General features: G+C 41.5%; 1 protein-coding gene across 2 annotated transcripts in view; it reads right to left on the reverse strand.

The window, feature by feature from the left end:
- nav3 (neuron navigator 3) overlaps nucleotides 1–27,114 on the reverse strand; it is a 403,657-nt gene that overhangs the window by 193,354 nt on the left and 183,189 nt on the right. The window lies entirely within an intron of this gene.

Here is a 27,114-nt window from a genome sequence, read left to right on the forward strand (position 1 = left end):
GTGATTATAACATTTTCTTAGGGTAAAAGAGCACTGCTCTGTTTTATAGCTGAAAATTCACAAATGATGCGACTAACCAGTAGTACAAGGTTTTATCTAGTGCCACTTCGTCTAGTTTATACTGGGTTCTTTTCAAAACATACTAAAATATGATTCATATTATCCAACCAGTACAAAAGAAGTCCATCTACTCTGTATCCAGTATGCAAGAATTAAAACAACCACCAATGTTTCAGGCTTTACAAGCAAAAGACCTGTTGCTCTTTTTAGCAACAAGCAGTGTTGGCATTGACTCTAGCAAAGTACAACCACACATGCAAACCTCAAAGAGACAAGGGATGTCAGAGCTTGTTGATACTCATCACTTTACTAATTGATCATTGCCAGCGAGCATTCACTGATTGGGGATCAGCATGGACTAAAACCTTAACAGCTTTTTTGGTTGCAAAAAGGTGGAAAGGGTGCAAATTTGATTGGAATTTTTTGCAGCGGGATCATTCAGAGAAGCTTTGGAGTGGATCACAGTTAAATGTTCTTGTTTTCTACTGCAGACCTTGCAAAACTAACTAACTTTAACTAACTTTAACTAAAATCTTTGATTGTTATGTGACAATTCAAATTACGGAAGTCTTACCTCCCTCCTGCAACCATTGTGTTGTTTAACTCAGTAATTTATTTTTTATTGTATGCTGTGAAGTGGAGCCAGTTTAATGTACTTTTACATCTATTGTTTCTTTGTGAGTCTTGGCTGTGTTTTTAACATGCAGCTGTTGACATCCTGAGACTTACTGTCAGCTATCAGATTTCTGTTGCCCAGGCAACTGGCAGAAAAATGCTTTTCACTCATCAATCTCTTGTCGTGTCCAAATTCATGGGCTGCATCCTCCTGAAGTCACATTTGTAGACCGATTACGTCACAGCGACGCGCTGAAGGCTGTCCAAATTCGTGCACTCCTCCGAATGCAGCCGACAAAGCCATCCTCCTTTTCCCCGAATTTGAAGGATGGGTCGGGCGTGTCCTTCGTGGCCTACCATATCCCAGAATTCATAGCACGGCCCAGCCAAACTCCAGTTTCCAACAATGGCGGCCGCTACTAAGTTTTAAAATTACTCATACTAATCTTTCTGGGTCACAAAATGTTTAACATATTTTCAGGCGAGAAAGTAGCTGTGTAAACATCAAATATCTGCTTGGTTTATCAAGATATCGCATATTTGCAAAAGTGCTTCGACGTTTTCGGAGACGTCTGCTACCCACCAGCTCGATAGCTAGCCGGGAGCTCGAGGGTTACTGATGCGGCCGAGAACGGCACAACTCCCGGCACATCATTTTCAGATCACCGCGGACTTTCGCTGCTCAGGTTAAACATAATATATAAGTCACTTAGACAACCTTAAAATGTTATTGTTGGGCTTTTTTCAGTGTTTTATTTGTTTGTGAGTAAATCGGTTTGGTTGAGATTAAAGTTATTAGATTAGATTAGATAAAATAAAACTTTATTAATCCCCCTCCTCCTTGGTTTTTACACAGCTGACTAAACGTCAAACAGAAAACTGATTAAACAGAAGTGTGAGACGGTCGAGAATTTACGCCAGTGTCCTGTTATATTTTAGATAGCAAGGAGCAGACGGCTGAGTTTATTGAACTCCACCGAGACAGCGGTGACGCTAATCACAAGGCTAGACCGTCCAATTTCACAGCCGTTTACTTCCGGCCTACCCGACCTTCTGAGGACCCGGCCCACGTAGACTGCGAAGGCCGGGTCCTCAGAAGGATGCAGCCCATGAATTTGGACACAACCTCTATCTCAGAAGAATAATCAGATTCTTTATAGGTGCTAGTAACCATAGGTTACTACTACAAAACAAGACAAATCACCTGATAAAAGCATGCCATATGCTTTTGTATTGTAGGCAAACACGAGGCATTTGTGTTCTCAAGGTTAAAGCAGCTGAAATTTAGGATGAAGCAGGGAAATTAATGTAGTGTTTTGATTTCTCATATGAATCACCACACAAAGCACAGGCACAGAGCTGTGGCAGAGTCAAAGAAGTGGCTGTGTTTAATCTCTAACATTCTCCCAGATGTGAATGGATTGAGTGAGGTCAAGGTACTACTGGTAAAGTGGTAAAGTTAGCATTGTATTGCATAAAGTAAAATATTTAACCTTCCTTATCTCTGTCTGTTGGTTTATCCAGTCTCAGAAGCAATTTGCCTTCTTATGTACCCCAAAATTACTATCCCTTAAATAAGTCTATAAAGGCTAGTAATTAGTGAAAAGAAAACTGAACTGAACTCTATTGGGGTAGCAGTGGAACAGCTGCAGTGGAAAGTAATTTAGTGAGTGACCTTGCAGTGGGAAACTTGTGATTTAGTTGCAGAGTAGCAGCTGTAATATCTTACCCAATACTACTGGCAAAACTCACTAATCACACTTCCTTTACGCAGATCCGGCAGCCACCTCCATGTAAAAGTAATGCGCAGTCCAGTTACTGCTACCATGATGTGATTAGCAGGCTTAATTAACTTTAAAATGCTACCCAGAGCAACATAGGCTTTATTTTTTTTGGATTGAAGCAGCGGAAGTAAATCAAATTGAGGAGGAAATAGTGATTTGCAATGCTGCCAAAAAATTGTAATTCCTTCCTACATGCCTTTATTGGCTTATTGCCTCCAGACAAACCGTTAAAACAGAAATTGCCGTGTGGAGATCTGTCGGGTTGCCTCTGGCAGGGCACACAGTTTTTTCACGGAGAACATATCAGGGGGAGTGTGCAGTCAGCTGGCTCAAATCCACTGTCAGATTCTTGTTAACAAAAAATACCAGCGCATCTAAATTAAGACAAACAGACTTTAGTCACTTTTTAACAACAAAAAAAGCCAACAACACTTTAAAAACTGCACATTTTCAAACCACAGTTACAGAGTGAGGGAATGGTAACTGATGGTAATGGTAAGTGATCTTGTAGCAGATGGGAGTCAGAGGGAAAGATAGCAGAATCTGCTCTACCATCAGCTTGACATGTAATAATGGTTTTTGTGGACCACAGCCACATGGAGCAATCTCCAAAGGCTTGATTATCAAAACTAACAGGAACTCATGGCTTTGCTGTGAATAATAAGACTGTTGCTTCATCGTGAAATTTGGATATGATTTCCAACTAGATCACTGACTTTACAGCAATAATGACACATGTTCGCTTATTTCTTTTTAACACTATAATCTTAACCTGTAATAAACTTTAAATCACATCTACAGCATTCCCTGTGGGAAACTGATTTTTTAATCTTTGATTTTGGAAGTTTCTGGTAGAAGAATCATACACAAATTTTTTTGACAGGTCACTGTACCTATTTCTCCTGCTTAAAGTGCTCTGATGAAAACCAAATAAAAGAGGGGTAAGAGGCCAACGGCAGGCTAGCCAGCCAGTTACCACAACCCCTCTTAACAGCGTATACACATTTTCCAATTAAGGCCTTCAACTCCCAGCTTTGCGCCCAGGCAGACTGCCACTGGCTGCCAAAACACGAACAATCTAGTCAGAAGACTTATTCTTATTCTCTGAAAGGCCATGGTGTGTGATGCTGCCTGCTCTGACACTTCATCAGTGGGTGGGCACTGGCGCGTGGGCACAAGGCTATAAAAGGTCTGGAGGAGTCCAATCCCAACACCCCAGTGCATTTGGACCAACTGCCAGTGTGTTGACGGTATAGATATGTTTGTGTGCCCTGGAGCAAAGTGGATAGACCTTACGTTTTCTGCAGAATTGTGAGTGGTGTTGTAACATATAGCAGACTCCTCCCACTGACTCATAACGCTGACCCGAAACTTCACTTTAAATATAATCTCGTCCTGCAGTGAAAATGGCTGTGTCACTGCTAACAGGCTGGTGGCAGCTTTTAAGTGTACCAAAAAAGATTTTACAAGAAGAACCACAAAACCACAAGTAAGTCAACTCAACTATACACTTTTTCAAAATGTCAAAATGACACCAAATATCCCCAGGCAGGTGTGTAACAGTTAAAGGTGCTGTATGAAAATGTGGGTGAACGCGTCTCATAGAGATCTGGGTGGTTTAAATGCAGTTCAGTTACAGGTAAGGAAAGTACCAGAGGTCAGCTAAGAAGATACTTTGCACATCAGCATCAATGTGCAGGCTAAGAATAAAAAATAATAAAATAAATATTTTTATAAATAAAAATAAAAAATTTATAAAATAAATAAAAAATAAAGGTAAAAAATGCTTCCTCAAAAAAAAAAGAAAGAATACATAAAGAAGAAATAATTCTTAGCTTAGATCAAACACTCAGTGTTAAACACGTTTTATGCATAATTTCTCTTCAACAGATTCAGTTTCAACTAGAGTTGCACGTCATCCAATCATCAGTGGCTGAGGACCCAGACAAAAAGCACAAATAGCAGGTGACTTTGCAACTATGCAGAAAACCACATTGTGTAAATATCTGGATCATAAGGTTTGAATGACTTCAATGAGAAAACACATTAACCTGTTTGCCAGCGCACATACAGCAGTGGCCAAAAGTTTAAATACAATCATCATGTACATGAATGTCATGGTAATTGGATTGGCTTTAAAAGAGGAAGAGCTGGGTCCGCAAGTCTCTAATCCACACTTTGTCAAAAGGCTGAAATGTGTAAATGTAAATTGATTTAACGTGCCTTAGAAAGTTGCACCTCAACCACATGTTTTTGGTGTCCATCAATAGCATCTGGCATAATACTGGCTGGATATCTGACTACTCTTGGTATAGTTCATGTACATTAGTTTGGTTCCTGGCATGACACTGCTTTTAAGTGTAATCCAAACACTTCCAATAGGGTTTAGGTCAGGGCCATTCTACAAGCTTAGTGTTAACAGTGTGCTTGATGTAAGTTTGGGATCATTGCCCTGTAAGAATACCTGTGTCCAAGTGGTAACTATTTAGCTGTTGACTTGAGGTAAAATTAGGATGATAATAATAATAATAATAATGGATTGCATTTATATAGCGCTGTTCAGGGCCTTCAAAGCGCTTTACAATTCCACTATTCGACCCCTCCTAACTACAGTTTTATCAGTGAGGCCAGGGTGAGCAGGAGAGGAGGAGGGGTTGCTGTCTTATTCAATGTAAGCAGCTATCTCCTGGAAGTTTTCAGTCTTTTGAATATGTGGCTTTACAGCTGAAGGCCCCATCCAAAGTTGTGTTTCTTAATGTTTACAGGCCTCCCAAATACTGCACAGACTTTTTTAATGACCTCAGTGAACTGCTGTCTGTGATCTGTGTTGATTTTGACTGTGTAATTATTGTTGGGGATTTTAACATTCATGTGGAAAACCCTCAGGACAAAGGGACTAAAGACCTGAGTAACACTCTGGGCAACTTTGGGCTGACTCAGCATGTAACAGAGGACACACATAATAGAGGACACACTCTCGACCTACTGATCTCCAAGAGCCTGAGCATTTCAAACATTACTGTGTCTGATGTGGGCTTATCTGATCATTACTGTGTTTTCTTTGAAAGTAAAATCTCAGCCCACACAAATATATCAACAGCAGTGATCACAAAACGGTGTATAACTGAAGACAGTAGTGAGATCTTTAACCAGGTCTTCCCATTAACACCTGACCTGTCCAAAGGTTCAGTCAATGAGCTCGTCAATAGCTTTAATGCAAAAATGTTAAATGTAATGGATACTATTGCCCCCATTAAGGTGAAGGTTATCTCTGGAAGGAAAAAGTCTCCATGGAGAAACTCCACACTGGTGAAAAATGAAAAAAGAGAGTGTAGGAAAGCTGAGCGCAGATGGAGAAAAACAAACCTCCAGGTTCATTATGACATCTATAAAGAGAAACTTCACAATTATAATTTACAACTGAGGAGTGAAAGAAGGTCCTATTTCTCTGACATCATCACTGAAAACAGCCATAATGCTCGGGTCTTATTTTCTACAGTTGACAGGCTAACAAACCCTCCTGTGCCAGTGGCAGCTGAACTTCATTCAACCATGGCCTGCAATGACTTTGCCAAATTCTTCACAGACAAAATCCAAAAGATTAGACAAGCAGTTGGTACATCAACAGCAGATCCAGGATATGTACTGTGTCCACCGAAAAACTGTTTAAACACCATCAAACAGTTTCACCCGATTAACAGCAAAGACCTGGAGGACATCTTAGGTAAACTGAACTCCTCCTCCTGCTGTTTAGATGTCCTGCCAACAAGTTTTTTCAAAAAGGTCTCAAAGACTTTGGAGTCAGACCTGTTACAGATCGTCAACTTTTCCTTAATATCAGGCGTGTTTCCAGAACCACTAAAAACTGCTGTAATAAAACCTATACTAAAAAAGGACAATCTTGACAAGACACAAATGAACAACTACAGGCCGATCTCAAATCTCCCATTTTTAAGTAAGATCATTGAAAAAGCAGTTTCTCAACAGCTCAATTACTTCTTAAAACAGAATAACTGCTACGATGCCTTCCAGTCAGGTTTTAGACAGAATCACAGCACTGAAACCGCTCTGACCAAAGTGTTTAATGACATATGTCTGAATACAGACAGTGGAAAAATGTCAGTCCTAGTTTTACTGGATCTCAGTGCAGCATTTGATACAGTTGACCACAACATATTACTCAAACGACTGGAGAACTGGGCAGGTCTTTCAGGAACTGTACTAAACTGGTTCAAAACATACTTAGAAAACAGGAAATACTTTGTATCAATAGGTAACTTCACATCTGAGCAGACAAGTATCACATGTGGAGTTCCCCAAGGTTCCATCTTGGGACCCCCTCTGTTTAACATTTACATGCTTCCACTGGCACAGATTATAAAGAACAACAAAATAAACTACCACAGCTATGCAGATGACACACAAATATATATCACAATGTCACCAGGAGACCGAGGCCCTGTACAGGCTCTTGGTAAATGCATTGAGGAAATCAATGACTGGTTGTGCCACAATTTTCTCCAGCTAAACAAAAACAAAACTGAAGTAATAGTCTTTGGCGCCAAAGAAAAACGATTACAGGTCACCAGAGAACTTCAATCTATACATCTAAAAACCACAAACCAGGCGAGAAATTTGGGTGTAGTGATGGATGCAGACCTAAACTTAGAAAAACACATTAAGACAATAACAAAGTCAGCTTACTATCACCTCAAGAATATTTCAAGGATAAAAGATCTGATGTCTCAACAGGACCTGGAAAAACTAGTCCATGCATTCATTTTTAGTAGGCTTGATTACTGTAACAGCATCTTTACAGGTCTACCTAAAAAATCAGTCAGACAACTACAGCTCATTCAGAACTCTGCTGCTCGAGTCCTCACTAAGACCAAAAAAGTGGACCACATCAGTCCAGCTCTGAGGTCTTTACACTGGCTGCCTGTCCGTCAGAGGATAGACTTTAAAGTTCTGATGCTGGCCTATAAAGCTCTGAATGGTTTAGGACCAAAATACATCAGTGACCTCCTGACCCAGTATGAACCTTCCAGATCCCTCAGGTCATCTGGATCCGGTCTTTTATCAGTTCCCAGAGTCAGAACCAGACACGGAGAAGCTGCATTCAGCTTTTATGCTCCTTATATCTGGAACAAACTCCCAGAAAGCCTCAGATCAGCTGAAACACTCAGTTTATTTAAATCCAGATTGAAGACTCACCTGTTCTCAGCTGCATTTGAATAAAGCACCAAATCCACACTTTTAAGCTTAAATTTCAAAACTTACACTAACTACTGATCTTATCTATTTCTGATTTTATCTGTTTTGATTTTATATACTGTTTTGTTTGTTTGTTAAGCTTAAATTTCAAAACTTACATTAACTACTGATTTTATCTACTGTTCTGATTTTATCTGTTTTGATTTTATATACTGTTTTGTTTGTTTGTTTGTTTGTTAAGTGGGTTTAGAGCTCTGGGTAGCTCCCCAGCTGGGTCTAGACTGGGTCTAGAGAGTATTTTAAATTCAGGGAATTTAAAATAGAAAGTAGCTCGTCCACAGAAGGACTGGTAGCTCCCCTTACGATAAGGGTTCAGATCGCGCGAACAAGTGTGAAATGTGTGTGTTTAGTTAGTTTGTTTGTTTGCTTGTTTTAATCAATTTTAAATCATGCTTTTTATTTGTTTTTGTTTCTAATGTCTCTGTAAAGCACTTTGAATCACCTTGTTGTTGAATTGTGCTATACAAATAAATTTGCCTTGCCATTTGCCTTGCCTATTCATTCACTCTCACATTCACACACTGGTGGAGGCAGCTACAGTTGTAGCCACAGGTGCCCTGTGGCAGACTGACAGAAGCGAGCATTTGTAGATAGTTCTCCTCCTTCATTATTCCATCTACTTTGTGCAGTTACACTGGCAGCAAGAGTACCAGAGCATGATGCTAATACCGAAATACTCGATAGCTGGTTCCAACATATCTGTTTTTATTGTGGTCAAATAACTCAATCTCGTCTGACTATGAACGTTTTCCCCAGAGCATTTGGTTTGTCCATGTGGGCAGCTACAAATTTCAGAGACTGAAGGTATTAACAGTGGAGCAGGGGCTTCTTTTTCTCAGTCCATGGCAATGTAAAACTTGCTTCACTGTGGACACTGACACTGGTATTCTAGCAGATTCCAGTTCATGGCAGAATTGAGCCTTGGTGGTTCCAGCATTGTCCTAAACATCCAAACCACTTTCCTCTCATCTGAGGGTTTTTCTAGTCCTTGGCAAAGTGGTGACATATCCAGGTCCAAAGACCTTCCCAACTTGTGTAAATCTACAATTCTTTGTCTTAGATCATCACTGAGTTCCTTAGACTTTCCCACTGTTCTGAGTATTGGTCAATCCAATGAGTGCTGTCAAATGCTGGCAAGGAGAAACTAGCAGTTGTAATCACTCATGATCACTAATGGGAAGTTAACAGGCCCTGGCCTTGTCAAGTTAAAATCGTAGAACCTTCAGCACCACTTATTAAAGGATTTAAGTGAGTGTATGTATATATTTGAGCCTGTGTGGGTTCCAAACTATATAATAATTCAACCCAGGAAAAAGGACAGTTCAAAAACAATTAAAAGCCCCCAAATTGCCATGATATTCATGCCTACGGTGAGTGTATGTAAACTTCTGACCCCAACTGAATACATCAACAACTCAGTTCACGTATATCCTGACAAGACTGTATGGTTACACTTACAAAGGATTGGTCAGTTTGTTCTAAGTTTAATCACAATGATGTGTAAAAATATATTTTCTAGTCTATATAGGATGAACTGCAAGAAGCCATATTCTTTTGGTTCGGCCACTACAATTACTCCAGGCTTGGCTACTTCAAAGAAGCATGACAAACACACTAAGCATCATGCTCCATTATCTCATCCTCTTGCTGTCAGAATCATCATTGCCTTTTTAATTTGCAAAGTTTCCTAAACCAGAAGCTAGCTGTAGGGGCCAAGACAGATCTGGAGAAGACAAACATGATGATGGTCAGCCACAGGCTCTTTTCTCAAACTTCCCAGTTACCGCTGTCATCTTGTATCGAGCAAGGGAAAGGCAGTGCACGGCAGGAAAATGCTTTTTACAAGTGACAGGGGTTACTGCTAAGTCACAGTTGGGTTTCCTACAATGAATATGCAGTAAGAGAGAGAGTAGAGATGGTAAGTACATGTATTCACATCTGAATGCATATACAGATATTAGTATTATCAAGTATTCCATCAAAAACATGCTCCAACTCCAAATATGTAATATATATATATAAAGTCCTTATTAGACTGCCAGCTAAATCTTATCAATCACAGGCTGGTGATTTCATCTTTGCATGGAACAGGTTTGTCTTTCAGATTTTCTTCTAAATGTAATGTTAAAAAGTAGTTGATGGGTTGTAGACTGTTGGTAGGTGACTAGGTTGCGATGAGCTGCAATGGACTGGTGGTGACTAACTAACTAACCCAGTGCTTCACTGTTCCAGAGCTGAGTTCCATTTTTCCACTCAAATAAATAACGTCACAGCACCTGTGAGAACAAATAGCACAGAGAGCAGTGAGGCCTAACTTTACAATTTTACTAAATGAAGAGAGACACTGTGGCCTAAATAGTGCCGTTACTTCAGGTATGATTCAAGATGAGGAGAATAATCAGGCCTCTTTAACTGGATAAAAGTTTGGTTCTGTCGTGGTCTGGGTGGTTTTCCACAGCATCAGCTCCTCCCCACTGGGTGGAGTCTTTGTTGCTCCTCACCTGATGGCAATCGTACCAGCAGTATTTATGACCGGCGCACTCAACTGGTCTTCGCCAGATTATCTGCCAACTTTAGTCAGTTCTCGGCCTCACGTCCGTTCCTTGGTGACTAATCGTGTGTATTAACTGAATCTCTGTTTTTCTCGTCAGCCTCTGAAACCCACCTACCAAGCTCTCCTGGATACCAGTTTGCTGCCTGCCTCCCTGCATTGCATGCAGCACCCACCTGGACCTCTCCTGCCTCCCCCCTCCACGCAACCCCCACCTGCAAGCTTGTAAGACAGCTCAGTGTACTTAGATTCACTCGCAAACCTCTGTGGGATTCCCCTGACTGCTCTGTCCTCTGTTTCAGTGCCCTGGCCCGCCACAGTTTCCCCTGCCCAGTACCTGCACCCAGTTCTCCCTGCCATCTAGTTATCACCACAGTATTTTTCTCTCGCCTCAGACACCTAGTTTATGTTCATTGATTCTAGTCTGCACTTTCTGTTAGCCTCTGAGCATTGTAAAATAAAATCTCTTTTCGTTACACCTCACCCCTGGCCTCCGGTTTTGAATCTGCACTTGAGTCCATCCCATGTCCACGGGCCACTGCGCCTGACAGGTTCCTCAATCATCAGTTCATTGCCTCCTTGTTCTGTATTAAGTTAAGCAATTTAGACACTTGAACAGAAGCAGGGTACTGTAAAGGCCAGTTTTACTTTTCTACCACCATGATTTCATATAACCAAACAAATGTACAGCAGTTCTGCCTTGTGTTTCCACTGTTTACTCAAGCCGAAAACATACAAACTGTTAAGGAGAAGAATGTGGTGGAAAACACACAGCAAGATGTACAGGGTGGGCTATTTATATTGATACACCGTAATAACATGGGAATGGTTGGTGATATTAAAGTCCTGTTTTTGGCACATTAATATATGTGAGGGGGCAAACTCCTCAAGATGGGTGGTGACCATGGTGGCCATTTAGAAGTCGACCATCTTGGATACAACTTTTGTTTTTTCAATAGGAAGAGGGCCATGTGACACATCAAACTTATTGGTAAAGTCACGTGAAGAACAATGGTGTGATTGGTTTCAATGTAACTTTATTCTTTCATGAGTTATTTATTCATGAATATTTTTAAAGAAGCAGCTGCGGAGAGTGCAGTCAGTGGCAAAACAGGAAGCTGACCTAAATTGGAATTTTCTCTCATTAGATACAAGCAGTTTGACTAACCTTTCAACAAGTTGTGCAATTGGCCAAAAAACTTCCAAAGGATAGGGTGACGTCCCACTATGGAAAGTAAGCCGAGTCTGAAACGTCCCACCCACCCAGCTGGAAAGCGCTCCCACAACTACTGGACTGTGAAATTACCACAAACACGATGGGAGAAAAAAGAATAAAACACATCTTCACTGCCTCAATGCAAAGAGCCAGGAATGTTAATTTCACAAACAAACTTCCCACCAGATACTGTAGTGGAGAGACTTGAGCATTAGCTTTTTCTGTGGTTACTGGGTAGAAAACAAATAAACTGGCTGCCCTTAGGGGGAAAAGGAGCCAAAAGGAGTAATTTTAAAAACTTGAGTTTGATGCAGGTGGCAGAGCAGTACGGTCTGGAGCTGTCCATCAGAATAAAAATACAGAAGATAACAAAAACTGGGTAATGCAATTTGTCATTCAGCAGAGATTTAAAAAATCTGACAAACCAGCTGTAACTAAATGCACATAAGGTTTTTTTGCTCCCCTTTTGAGTTTTTTAACGCTGTTATTTTTTCTTCCTGCTCCAAGACATATTCTTTGCACGCCCACTTGAGCTTGAGGTCAGGCGGTGAAAGAGGCCAGGTTTGGCTGAGTGTTCGCAGCGGGGAAACCATGTCTCTCCTCGTGGTTAATACCCAGTGGAGCCACTGTGCACAGCAACTATAAAATGGACCTAATAGCTCTGATGAGGGTGGAGGTGGGGGCATGTGGATAAGAACAACAGATGCTATTGGCCTGAAGCATCATGCGATAGGCTGCTGAATATTTGCAAAAATGACTTTGAAGCACACCTACTCATTATGGTAATAGGCAGCTCTTAAAATCTGACGTATGGACAAATGGCTGTGGTAAAACAGAGCCGGGATGGGTGAAGGTCACAGAGTACATCAACAGTATCAAAGAATTCTCTGTGTGTCCTGGCATGACCTCTTTATTCCGTAGCGAGCTTTGGTTTCCCTCGGATCCGTTTGATTTCATTTGTCCAATATAACAATTTTATAAATCATTGAGTTCACAAGGATTACATTTCATCTAATTTCATTTACCTAAGTGAACTGAGCCTGGCAATACATCTTAGGTGATAAATAAGTCGGTGTCTTCTCTCTCTCTCTCTCTGTAATACCAAAAGACTCATAATAATAAATGATGACATGGCTTAATTCGAAGCACAGCTGATTGCCAGTTCTCAGAGAAACCCCAAATGGTCTAAAAGCCCCAAATATTCTAAACTACAACAGACTGTTGAAAACAGGAGCAAGAAATTGCCTTTGGGAAACTGGAACCAATTTTGGTATCACTGAAATTTCTTAAATACTGTTGCAACAAGAAACAACAATGGTGCTCATGTACTTATGTGATGAACACCAGAATCCCAGTCAACATGTTCTAGTGCCGAAGATGAATTCAAACATCCTGTTTTCTTTGATCTCCAGTTCAAAATCCAATTTCTTTTAAGGCCGGGGGAGGGGGGGGGAGCAACAAAAAAGTAACAAATGATGGATATTTCCACTTGTGAACTGTTAATTAAAACATAAAAGTGGACTTTGCAGCGCTCTAAAGATTACAATTGTTTCAGCAAACAGGATGGTGTGGTCAAATTAGGATTTTCCTTGAAAATTTTTGTGCACTGAAAATGTATTTTAATGTGTGCATCAGAGAAAGAAGTTCACTGAAGACTCTAACTACCCGATCTTCTTTACAAAAATGTTTAACGAAACCAAATCAAAGCAAATCCTGTGGCATTCGCATTCAAAAATAAACCACCAAACATCAGACATTGTGACAACAGCTTCAGTAGAAAATCTCACACAGAAGTTGAGAATGAGCGCAGTCTGAGACTCTTCCAACAGACTCAATAAACTGATCTGTAAGGCCAGTAATGTTGTGGGGATGGAGCTGGACTCCCTTAAGGTGGTGTTGGAGAGGCGGATGTTGTCCAAGATAAAGACAATGTTGGATAATACCTCCCACCCACTCCACGACATGCTGGTCAGTCACAGGAGCACGTTCAGTGAGAGACTGAGATTACCAAAAAGCACCAGTGAACGACACAGAAAATCATTCCTGCCTGTGGCCATCTCTCTGTACAACACATCCACTTAACACACTGTGAACACTGCAATAGCTGCACCCTTTTTGCACATGCTCTTCTTTCTCATTCAGCTTTATCAATAGGTGACTAGGTGATATATATATATATATATATATATATATATAGTGCTATTCCTTACTTAGTGTATTGTCTGTCTGTTTTACTGTTTGCACTGGAGCACTGTATAGCAAAGTATTCTGATTCTGATTCCACAATCCAGAAGGTATAAGTCAGGCACAAGCTCAGCTGACCAGAAACAACAATCAGTGCTGCAACACCGGGCACGAGGTGTAGACTGCAGAGAAAGGCAAGTCTCGTGGGTCCATGTTAGCTTCTCTCAGTGACTTGCCAGAAAAGTGAGAGCTGTTGCCGGGGGGGCTCAAAGCCACAGACTGTCTGGTGGGACCAACAACGAAGTCAGCAAATCAAAGTAGAGCTGCTGTAACTCTCTTTGTCATTTTTCCACGTCTCCCTGTGTGTACACTGTCCTGATCCGTGGGCTGTGTAGGTTTGCTCTCCTCTACTGCCTTTCTTCCTCTCACTTAGTTTAGATTACTTTTCATTTGGCCCAAACATGAAGAAGAGGAGACAGATCAGGAGAAAAAATTAATGGCAAAACTGTAAATGTAAACGTTACTACAAGCAGACCCGCTTGATAGGGAAAGTGTTTATGCATAGTTTTGTAAATATCTGCATATTTATAATTAGTTTCTCTCAGTGTCCATTCTCCATTACCAGAAAGAAAATGCCCACCAATTCTCACTGAGTTGTTGCTTCTTAAAAAGAACATAACATAGTCAAAGGAGCTTGCAAAGAAAAGCGTCTGGACTTCTTTAAGTTGCTTGACGACGTTTCACCTCTCATCCGAGAAGCTTCTTCAGTTCTAAGGTCAAATGGTGGAGAGTCCCAGATATAAACCTAGTGGGAGTGACCCCCACGGAGGGACAAAAGGACCCCCTGATGATCCTCTAATCGCCTGAGCCAAGGTGTGTAACTGGGTGTGGGTCCCCATCAGCCAGAGTTTCGGGTGTGTTCATTGTGAAACCTGGCCCCACCTTATCATGCGAATTCCTGAGGTCAGATGGCCCAGGATGTGAGTGGGCGTTAAGGCGTCTGGGAAGTGATCTCAAAACTGGATTATAGATGGCAGAGAGTTGGTGTCGTAAACCCCCGCCTCTGTTCAAAGATGGTTGCTCACAGTGGACATAGATGGCTTCTTTCACTCCTCTTTCAAACGCCTTAATGCCCACTCACATCCTGGGCCATCTGACCTCAGGAATTCGCATGATAAGGTGGGGCCAGGTTTCACAATGAACACACCCGAAACTCTGGCTGATGGGGACCCACACCCAGTTTCACACCTTGGCTCAGGCGATTAGAGGATCATCAGGGGGTCCTTTTGTCCCTCCGTGGGGGTTACTCCCACTAGGTTTATATCTGGGACTCTCCACCATTTGACCTTAGAACTGAAGAAGCTTCTCGGATGAGAGGTGAAACGTCTTCAAGCAACTTAAAGAAGTCCAGACGCTTTTCTTTGCAAGCTCCTTTGACTACGATGACCTGGATGACTGAGAACCTTCACAGACATAACATAACTTAAAGAGAACATAACTCACAGTGGTGAGTCTGAAATCTACGGTTAGTGATGAACCTCAGAGAAGCATGATACACAGTATCAACCATTCGAAGACATTGAGCAGAAGCATTCATATATAGAATATCTCCATAATCCAGCACAGGCAAAAATGTTGCAGCAACAAGCCGCTTCTTTGTGTTAAACGAGAAACACAACTTTTTAACTTCAGATTTTTCACAAGATTCTCTACATGTGGTTTGAAGGTGAGCGAGTCATCAATTAAGATTCCCAGATATTTATAGGTGTGAACCAACTCTATTCTATTACCTTCAAGAGTGGTTACTGATGGGATTGTTTGGGCCCATTTCCTCGATTTAGAAAACAACATGAGCTTTGTTTTGTCTGCGTTGAGAACAAGTTTAAGCTGAAGTAATGAGTGCTGGACAGCAAAAAAGGCTTTCTGCAAGGAGTCAGTGGCTTGGACAAGAGTTGAACCACAGCTGTAAATAACTGCATCATCAGCATAGAAGTGCAAGTTTGCCTCTGGCACATTTAGACCAAGATTGTTTTTGTAAATGATAAATACAATTTATCTATTATGTATTTTCACACATAAATCTACTGCTCGTAGGGGATTTTCTGTTGTGGGACAGTTGTTTGGGAAAATGAATCGTCCAGCTGTCCTGATGCATGCTCGATCATCCAGGTAAGTAAATCCCAAAAGGTTGATTCTGTTCATCTGGACGTAGTGTTGTCAGTAGGAGAAACGTTTCTCACTCATCCAAGTGACTTCTTCAGAAAAGGGAAAGATCATCTCTGAATTAAAGAGGGGCCCTAAGGGTATATCTATCACCATCTTACAATGCTGTGATTGCAGCCATTCCCCAACTCTCTGTGAATGGTACTCAGGCCACTGATCAACGGTCTTTGATCAGTAGTTGTTGATCAATGGTTATGAGAATTTGCATATTAATCATCAAGGAACTGACCTCACAGCCCATTGTTCATTCAGTGGTGCTAGTGTCACTCATTGTGTAAATCTACTGTTTATAAGGTTGGGGAAACCTGCAGTCAGCTGAGATTGAAGAAGTCACTCGGATGAGCGACAGGATAATAATATTACTAACAGTATATAAATAAGCAAAGGCTAGATGTTGAAGGCTTTGTTGAAGAGGTGAGTTTTAACAAGTTTTAACAAAAAGAGTCGAGCGACGGGGCTTGCGTACCTTGGATGGGACAGAGTTCTAGAGGGCGGGGCCAGGACACTGAAGGCCCAGAACCTCCAAAGGTATGGAGGTTGATGGACTGAGGACCGTAGTGTCCGAGACTGGGTGCAGCAGGTCAGACCGCAACTGCAGGATCAGGGCGTTGAGGGATTTGTAAGTGAGAAGAAGGATAATTAACCCATAAGAACCCACAGTGACACAGATGTCACCACCCATTTAAATACTGAGAAAAGTTTCTTTTATAAAACACGACTGAATATCCTGATGCAGTCACTTAAATCACCTTCTGATGCTCGGCTTCAACTCCAGCAGGCTCTCTTGAAAAATGTAAATGTATATAAATATAAATCCTCTGTTCTTTGTCTTTTTTCTTCCTCAGCCTGGATGAGACAGTTGTAAATGGATTAGGTAGGAGTAAATGGATTAGGGTTAATTGCATGCTTTAGGATTAGCAAATAATCCATTATCATGGAAACTATTCTGATGAAGGAAAAGAGATCATATTTGTCATTTATCCTCCAGAATGTCTAACTGTGATTATAGCCTATGTACTGGTTCACTGGCTACAAATATCCTCTCTAATCTAGTCGAGGTACAGAATGTGCATGTTGAGGAGGAACGACGATCAGGGAGTAATTGTGGTGCCTTTCTGCATACTCCTGTCATTACATTTCTATCACGTACTAAAAATGTGGGTTTTTTCTTGTTCTCTACATAACGTAATTACAAATTGACTGGGAGGAGATGAGGCAAATGACCTTCCTTTAGTGGTGCAAAATAGGTCCGCGTTTCACCATCTCCTTCTGTCAGGCAACTGATGTGCTCTCTGTTATGTCATTGTGGACAGTTAAAGGACAACAGGGCATTATTTAAATGAATAAATCACTCAGCCATAAAACTCATTACTGCATGCATGAGGACAGCGTGTGTGTGAATGTGAACATGCTGTAAATGTGAGTTGCAGTGGTTTGGATCTTGACTCGGGATTCCTTCAAAGACTGGAATATGTTTTTAGACAAGGAAATAAGCAGCCTGGTGACCAGAGTTAAATTATGGAAATGATTTCCAAATCCTAATTTACATTGTGCTCAATTGATTCTGAATATGCATGGAACGATAAACACGCTGAGTGTGGATAGATTCGCTCCAAATCAAAAAGTCACTGAGACACACTTAAACAGGCGTAAAATCAAAGGGATCAAAATTGACATTTTCTTTTAACATAATCATGCTGTCACTTTTAAAGTGCTACAACCATTTATCAAAAAGGTCATAAGAAGGGTTTACATGTCATACAAACAAAATTAAACGTGCTTTTAAATGTGAGACAATTCACTTCTGCTCCTCAGTAATTTGTCAGCACAAAAGAAAACGTGTTCTTTGGCTTCATTTGGGATGCACAGCTTTGAGTATCTTATAATGACAGGCTGGTTAGCTTGTATACGATTCTGAATATGGTGCTCTGTGTTTTGCCGTTTTCCCCAGCCAAACCTGTGTGCCAGCTCAAATAATGTCCACTCTGGTTGAATAACTCTGCATGAATAAGTCCAGCCTTTCAGGCTCGGGATGACTGATGTGTGTCTTTTTTATCCCCTTTTCCATTTCCATTTTGATTATTTAGCTAAAAGGTTTCTCAGTGTGCCCTGCAATAAGGCATATGAGCTAATAGATTAAAGAAGATTTAAGGCCATGCTTAGACAGACAACAGTCTTTGTGCTCCTGGCATCACTAAGCCAGGCAGGAATGCCACTGAACTCACTTCAACTTTAAAATAAAGGGCTACTTTGAATAAATAAAGTCCAATATCAGAAGGTTTCACAGTAGCAGGTACAGAAGTAAAAAAAGAGATTCACTTCAACCTCTGAAGACTTCAATGAATGAATGAATGAAGTATAATGTTTGTCAAGGTGAGGAGCAAATTAAACTGAGCACAGAAGGGGAATAGGGAGTGATGTGATTCAGCAGTGAAAGAGGGACCTGCCATTCTCTTACAAACACCCACACATCTTTGTTGGTCTAACAGTCAACACAGACTGAGATATCTAGCACACATACAGTTATTTCACAAGCACAGCGAGGCACTTTTTGTCATGGTCCTATGGTCCAGTGGTCCACAACCCCCAGGCCACGGGCCGGCACCGGTCCGTGAGTCGTTTGGTACCAGGCTGCGAGAGTTGTGGCTCGGGTGTGAAATTTATGGCTTTAAGGGTTTTTATTGGTTTTTATCGTTGTTGTTATTTTAAATCGTTTTTATCGCTAACTTGGTTTCCCTGGGTCGTTTCCTGTGTGTTATAAATAAATCTTCTTTTTTTTGGTACCGGTACTGTTTTTGTGTTGTTGTTGTATTTATCTGCGACACCTTGAAAATATTATCAGACATAAACTGGACCGTGTGCAAAAAAAGGTTGGGGACTGCTGCTCTAGTCCTCCCTGCTCACTCATCTCTTTCTCTCTCACTTTGGTTTTGCCCCACCCCCAGTGTGTGTGGGTGTGTCCTCACTAACCACACCTTGTGTTGCAGAGGTTGACTTTCCTCCTGCTCCCATCTGTCAACACCTGGACATGTTGATGGGTGTGACTGACCTGAGAGTGAGCGATTAAGTGAAAGGAGGAATTGATTCTGTTTGATGGGCGTTTCTACAAACTTGGCAGTTGTGGATCAGACAGCTTAACGCTTTTGCTACTGCTAACCATCTGAAGTTTCCATTCTCTTTATTGCTAAATCATTCACTGTAAATAAACGCACTGGATGATTCAGTCTGCATACTGAATGCATTTTTTTAAAAAAGCACAGACATAACAATTTTGATCAACAGTCCTGATTATAGCTGCTTTTTCTCCCTCCTACTGCTTTTCTCCATATACCCCATCTTTTTTATGCATTTCTCTCTGAGACAGACATATAGATAAGAAAAAAAAAAACAAAAATAGAAAATCATGAGTACCTACATACCTAGAAAAAAATCAATAATATCTGAACAGACAATATCAACTGGCAATTTATCTGCGCTGCTGGGCAGTCATAAGATCATCGATAAAAATCAGACACAGAATATGTCTGAAAAGAGGAGCTGCAAAGGTTAGGTGAGTCATCGTGAGGTCTATATTACAGTGATGGAGCAGAAACTTTTCCTCAGTGTTGCTATGTATGTAGTTACAGCTTCACAAAGGAGGAGAAGATACACCCCTGTTACACCCCTGTGCAGGTTTCAGGATTTCTTTACACCAATATGACTCTCTCATTTAAAGCTTTTTCACACTAGTGCTGTGATAAGCTGGTAAATTCATTTGTTTAAGTGTGTTTAGGGGTTCAAAGTGTGGTGTAGTCGCACCAACACTGATTAACACAGAGGAAGTCAGACTGATGTGACTGTGGGAGGAGGCTTAAAGAGCAACCATCATGAGAGGGATGTACTGAAAAAGAAAAGAGGACAATCCAGAAGAAAGCGTTGATATAAAGAGAGAAAGAAAAATGTTAATAAACAAGTCAACGAGGCTTTATAGTGCCAACAGAGTCACGTCAGACCAAGAGAGAGTCTGTCGGTGGAGGTTTATCGCTGTAACACTTGAGGGAGAGTGAGAAAAAGTGTTTGACAGTTAACGATCTGCTACCTTTATAGCACTTAAGAAAGGCAATAAGTCTGTGAGAGCAGGAGCAAAGAGAATAGTGCACAGAGAAAAGTCAAAAATGTGGTTTGCTTTGACTAGAAGCTATAAGTATACAAAGAACAAGGGATATACTACACGACTGATTTTGGATGGTATATGCTATATATGATATTCCACCAAAAACATTGATCTTTGTAAATCAAACAAATTATTTGGGTTGGCATCACACCCGGTCTTCTCTCAACTTTCAGTCACTTCCTGTGATCCAACTTTTAGTGAGGGGTTACTTATTGATCTTTGCCGTTTATGGAGACAGTCGACCAGAGGATTAAGTGAGGGTAGGAATATATGACTGGAAAATGTGTAAATGGTGCAGGTGATTTATAGTACCGCTCTCTCACAGTAGCACACAGCTGTTGGGAACACTTCTCCACTTATCTGACCTGATAAAGAAATCAAAGGGGTAACTCAAGGTCAGACCGTTGTTTCCTCTTTCCCCTGCTACTCTTCATCTAAAGACCGTCTCTCTCGTCAGTCTTTGCTAACTTTGCCCTGCTGCCCATTGGGTGCTTTTCATTTGTTTCCACTAAATTTCTGTGGTTTTTATTAACATTACAAAGAATCTTCAGAAATCCCGTTCCTGTCTTCGAGCCATGTAGTCCTGCACTCTGAATACTGCATTTCTCACTCTTGATTTTTGTTTTCTCTCTTCCCTTCACAATTTCCATTCATGTATTTTCACTACCTTAAAATAGCAACGTTGCCCTGCTGCACACATTTTACGTTGTGCCTGAGGTTGCTAAGCTTCTATTTGGCATTCGCCCTTCATCTCCACTGCTAGCGTTGTCGCTGTCTGTGGTTGTTTGAGAAAAGAAACAACCTTGCAATCCGACTCACTGGCTCTCAGTGATTTCCTGAGACTGCATGATTGGGGTACAACCAGCTCATCAATCACCAAGCCTCAGTCAGAGACATTCCAGCTGTAAATATTAGGTGATTCAATATTACCATGCCCTCATTATCTGCTATTAGGCAAGGAGGGAACATGGAGATCCTGCCTCTGTGGCCTCCAAATCCTGTCTTAGTCTGAGATGAGGAAGTAATCACTCCAATACATCGTCTGAACATTTTCAATACAAGTGAGGGCAGCTAACCGCTAAACATTCACCATAATAAAAAGGAACACATAGTGGGTAAAGTAATTAAAGTTTGCCTAGTTGCTTTCAGCTGTTCCTACACCACTGTGAAAAGCTCCGTGCGAAAAATCTACATTTGCAGGATCATCGATTTAGACTGAGGCTTGTCCTCGATTCTGTTTGTTATGCTTAACGTTCCAAACATAAGGATCTGTGGGATATCATGTAAACAGCAGTAAACATATAAATCTGTGCAGTTTGAACTCTGTACCCCCCACAAAAAGTCACAGCCATCCTTAAAAAGAACCAAAAAACGTATCACAGAGATACCTGAGATACATGTTCTTTTAGTGTGCCAATCCAGTCACAATGTGCACCAAATGCTCCAGAGGTCAGTTACAGGATATGATAAACTCCTTGAAGATATGTAAAGCAGTGTTCAGCAAACAGCTCAAATCACATGATCTGAACTGGGGTACAAGGAGCTAAGAAACCGAATGCAGAAAAGAAATAGCTATAAAGATGATACACTACAGACTTGTACCTGGTTGGGTAAACACTTGGAATAACTTGAAAGAAAATGTTAGACTTTTGCAACACGATCTAGCCTGCAGTCAAAACACACACACACACACACACACACACACACACACACACACACACACACACACACACACACACACACACACACACACACGCACACACAACATATTTAGAGGGTCATTTGTTGCTCTGTAATGAGCTGTAATGAACCGTTGCTTTCCGAATGCAGTGTTCCTCACTCATCAATATTCGTTGCAAATAGTGAGGCTTCTTCACCCATGGATGCTGTAGAAAGAAGGTTAATATCATTTCCTGCTGCACTTCTGCTCAGCTACTGCACCACGTCTTCCAAACTGATGTGTATAACGCTGACCCAGAGTTGTTTTTCAGTTTTGGCCTCAGTTTGAAAAAAGGATCTAACAGCAGAGGTTTGTGTTGATGCAGAGAATAGCTGCAGGATCAGGGCAGCATGGAGTCAGGGTTAGAGATTAATACTACTGTGGTTTTACACACAAACAAACATTACCCATTATTCTCTGAAACTACAGTGCACTTCCTTTCCAATAATATATCCACACATTTATGAGTAGACCTTGAGAACATATTGTTTATTTAATTGTATTATTATTTTTGGACATAGATCACAATAGGAAATTCGGTACTGGAAAGAGTGCAAAGCCATTTCCCTAGAACAGCAAAGTCAAGCAACAACTCATTCTCAAGCTAAAGCCAATCAAGTGTTCCAAGCAAAATACACTCATTCTCATTCATAGCGATCTTGCATGCATTCCTGGGCAGTGATTTTCTGCAGATTGCATACACACGTACAAAAGTGCCCTGTCTCGACTACAGCACAGCTCTAATTCCTAGTGCAATTACGTGGATTATAAAACACTTGCTTAAACACTAGGAGAAACGACTTTAAAGCATTGCGAGACTCATCAGATCAGCATTTAGTTGACAAAATTGACTGGGAAAACCTCGAGCAGGCAGACGAGTAAAAACTCCTCCACATTCTGCTTCTCGGAAGGCACATCCTGCCGTTTTGCAGCTTACCTGTTTTGCATGCAGATCTGCCTTAGAAGCCAAGTTAGGACTGGTACTTGGGGTCACAGGGGCGCTACGGCTACCCCCGACCAACATCGCGTGCACAGATGCCAGCCACCTCATGATGGTGCAGCACAAAGTTTTTGCCCTAGAAAAAGTGTCCAGCAGGTAATACGGCATTCAAGCAAAGAGGTGCATGGAGTAACCGAGCTGAGAAATGTCCAACCACTGTGCTTTAAATTTACCAGTGGCATCAAAGACTGTGACGAGGGGTGTGACCACTACCTCACATTCAACCCATTCACTCTTACTGATCCACACACACAGCATTACCCACTGACACAGAACCAACAGGAAAACAAGTACACACTTACAGTGCATACAATGACACAAACACACACTAATCCAACATGTATGCATACAAATGGATGCTCATACACCCCTACCCCCCACGGCCCCTGTGCCACACAATCCTTCCCCCATTACTCTTCTGCCATCTGTCACTTTCCCCATTTCCCCTTGTCCTCCAGACACATTAGCTTAGCTAGATACTGGCCTTCAACACTAACACACGCACACACGCGGAGCTCCCGCTGGGTTCCATGGCTATCAGATACAAACCAGCAATGGATTCCCAGCAGAATTATGGAGACAATTAATCCAGCAGCTGAGAGATTGTATACTGCAAACTTACACTCAGACACTTACAAACATATGGGGTTTCATTTCAAAATACCTAACGCCAGTTTTGGTATAAATCTTGCAATGTTAAATTGTTGCGCTTGTGTGTATGGCTACAGTACTGTGCAAAAGTCTTCAGCCCCCACTTCTCTATATTTTGCTCGGAAAATGTGCAGCAATGCATTGATATGTGAAAGCATAAATGGAAATGCAGCATCAAAACACAGTATTGAGATTCAAAGTCAATTATTAGTATGATAAATGGCCTGTATTTATATAGCGCTTCACTAGTCCCTAAGGACCCCAAAGCGCTTTACGCATCCAGTCATCCACCCATTCACACACTGGTGATGGCAAGCTACATTGTAGCCACAGCTGCCCTGGGGCGCACTGACAGAGGCGAGGCTGCCGGACACTGGCGCCACCGACCCCTCTGACCACCATCAGTAGGCAACGGGTGAAGCGTCTTGCCCAAGGACACAACGACCGAGACGGTCCGAGCCGGGGCTCGAACCGGCAACCTTCCGATTACAAGACGAACTCCCAACTCTTGAGCCACGATCTGATAACCTTTACTCTTCAACACAGCCTGAACTGCCCTAGGCAAGCTTTCTGGTAATTTCTTAAAGTAGTCTGTCTAAAGTAGTCCTGGCTCCCTGCAGGAGATTCAAGACCGTGATTCATTTCTTGTGTTAGATGCCTTTTTTATGCCTGAATGATTCACGTAGCTCAGGAAGTAAAGCAGGTCATCTACTAATGAGAAAGGTGGTGGTTTGATGCCTGGCAGCTGCCAAATACTAACACCAAGTTGCTCTCCAAGGCATTTGTTGGAGTGTGAAAGTTAGATAGAAAACACTTAGACATAGGGTGAAAAAAAAAACATAAAGTGGAAGAATCTTTACAACAATGCTTTGTTATATAAAGCGCTTTGAGTGCTCAGGTATGAAAGCGCTATATAAGAACCAGTCCAATTAACATTAAAAAAACATTCCTCCAAAACACTGGACTGGAAATGAGTGAAAAATTCCAAATTCAGCCAACAACCAAAGAGACTTCAAAAACACTGGAGAGCTGTTAATAAAGTCAACTTTTTTAAAAATGCAAAAAAAAAGTCTGGATCATTAGAAGCAAGAAATGAGGAACGGTTCAAGACTTTTGCACAATACTGTAATTCCTAAGTAGCGCTTCATAGGCAAAAAAGAAGTTCAAACATTGGACTGTTACACTGAACGTTGTGCCATAATGACAAAATATCCTTAAAGATAATTGTCATTTAAAACTTCACAAAAATCTTATTGTGTATGCAAAATATCCCGAAGAACCTGAAGAAACAAGGAGAATCCTTCTGTCTGACAGGTACTTGGTGCAAATGGAATACGTGTTTAGCCACCTGCGCTGAGTTTCTAAGTGTGGACTTATTTAAGTCCATATGACTGGGCCTATATCAAAACAACCACAGGATCCCTAAGTCCTTTTTTAAAAGAGGCAGTCCTATGGATGAGTACAGCAGTGCATACTAGATTTAACAAGAAGATAATCCCCCAGAGGGCTTTAGAAAGCGGCTGGACAGTAGCATTCCTAAAAACTCCCCCCAGACAAAACATAGAGGGGAAAGTGTGTGACTGTTTGTAACCAACTGTAGATGTGTATTAGTGTGTGCGTCCTGCTCAGGCTCATGGCCGAGCTGGGAGAAACATGGCCATATGTGGTGACCAGGCAGCCGTCTCTGCTGGTCTCTGTGTGACTCTGGTGAGGATATGGCCCAAGCTTTGACTTAATTCATGTCTTAATCCCCTGTCTCAGCGTGGCATTGCACATGGCACGGTGTTGCTGGGGTGTGACGGAAACACTGCAATTGACTGTGCCTTCAAGTCTAAACTGTCATTTCAACAAAAGCGAGGATTGTGAAAGAGGAAGGAGAATTAATACATCGAAACAAACAAAGAGATCTGAAGTGACAAGCATAACCTACTTCTGAAGGCTGGTGTATCATGACTATATATGTGTACATGCATCTTTGTGTGTGTGTGTGCAAGAGTATGTGTGTGCATTTGTGTGTTTATGTGTCTATCTCCTAACAAGGAATTGCCTTTGGGGAGAGAGCTCTGTCTAATCTCAGACTATGAGACATTTTCAGTAACAAACACTGAATCATGCAAAACATGTCACCGAGCCAGAAAGCAGGCTCATGTGATGTGCTCAGCTTTCATGCTTTAATGCATAATGAAACTTCCCTGTCACTCTAATGAGTTCAACATTATAGAGGAAAGGTTACAATTAAACCTCAAATAAAGCAAAATCCAACAACAGCTCTGACACGAACACAGCTGGAGGCAGAGTGACATGTCAAGTGATGAGCTTGGTTTGGTGGATGGCAGACACGGGAAATAAAAATAGGTTCAGTGTCAGTTTGATGTAGTATAAAAATGAAAGGAGACCAGAGAGAAAGAGCCCATGTTGCACATTTGTAAGCGTTAGGGGGCAAAAATTACAGCAAATGACACACTGATGATTAAATGTTTTTTAACCGAGCTGAAAAATGAAACCAGAACTGGTAGAAACTGCAGTTTCTCCAGGTGCCACTTGAGGCTGACTCCAAATGGCTGTATGCTAGCTGCTAAATGTCAGTCCGCTTCATCTTCTAATTTCTATTATTAAAAGAATCACAGCTGTTTACTGAATGTGCTGGAGCATTTTTACAGATTACGTGAGTAATATTATAACTTCATACGTGGTAAGTTTATTTTGTGCTTCGGTTTTGGTGAGTGCAATGCTAGTCCATAGCTTACCGCCAGTATACTTTGTCTGTGCACTGCACCTGTACAGTTTATGAATATAGCTTGCTAACGAGGCTTGCTAGTGTTAGCTCACCAATTACCGCTTCACCATTCCATATAAGGTCACTTTTGGCAAAAAAAACCCCACACACATATTAAAGTTCAAAAGCAGAGGTCTACCACCATCCTATGGTTCAAGCACATGATAGTACTCTAGCAGAAAAATCTGAAATGAACTTGGTTGATCAGGCACCATTTGGAAAAAGTCTTGCAACGTTTTTTTCTTTAATTGTCAACTCCAGTTCTACACTGCGGTCATTGAGTCTGTCCTGTGCTCCTCCATCACAGTCTGGTATGGAGCAGCCACTAAACAGGACAGGAGCAGACTGCAGCGGACTGTACGGGCAGCAGAAAGGATCATCAGCGCCCCCCTGCCCTCCATCCAGGATCTGTTCCTCTCAAGGACCAGGAAACGGGCAGGGAAAATCATCACAGACCCCTCACACCCTGGACACAGACTTTTTGATCTGCTGCCCTCTGCCAGATGGTACAGAAGCCTGCAGACCAGGACCACCCGACATAGGAACAGTTTCTTTCCCCTCGCCATCTCCCTTCTTAACAGTTGACCTGTCACACTGCTCCCACTGCCAGACTGCAGCTGCACCTTATGTACATTCTGTAGTATTCATTCCACCTCATTCATTTCTGTATTTTATGTATATAAGTTTAGATTAGTTATTTATAGTTGGTTTACACAGCGTTGTGTATGTATGTGTATGTATGTGTAATGTGTATATATACATAGACACGTGTGTGTGTGTGTGTGTGTGTGTGTGTGTGTGTGTGTGTGTGTGTGTGTGTGTGTGTGTGTGTGTGTGTGTGTGTGTGTGATCTACATTGCTGTGCTTGAGAGCCACCATTTACCGGAACCAAATTCCTTGTATGTGT

This window comes from Rhamphochromis sp. 'chilingali' (genome assembly GCF_963969265.1).
Source record: "Rhamphochromis sp. 'chilingali' genome assembly, chromosome: 7".
NCBI lineage: Eukaryota > Metazoa > Chordata > Actinopteri > Cichliformes > Cichlidae > Rhamphochromis > Rhamphochromis sp. 'chilingali'.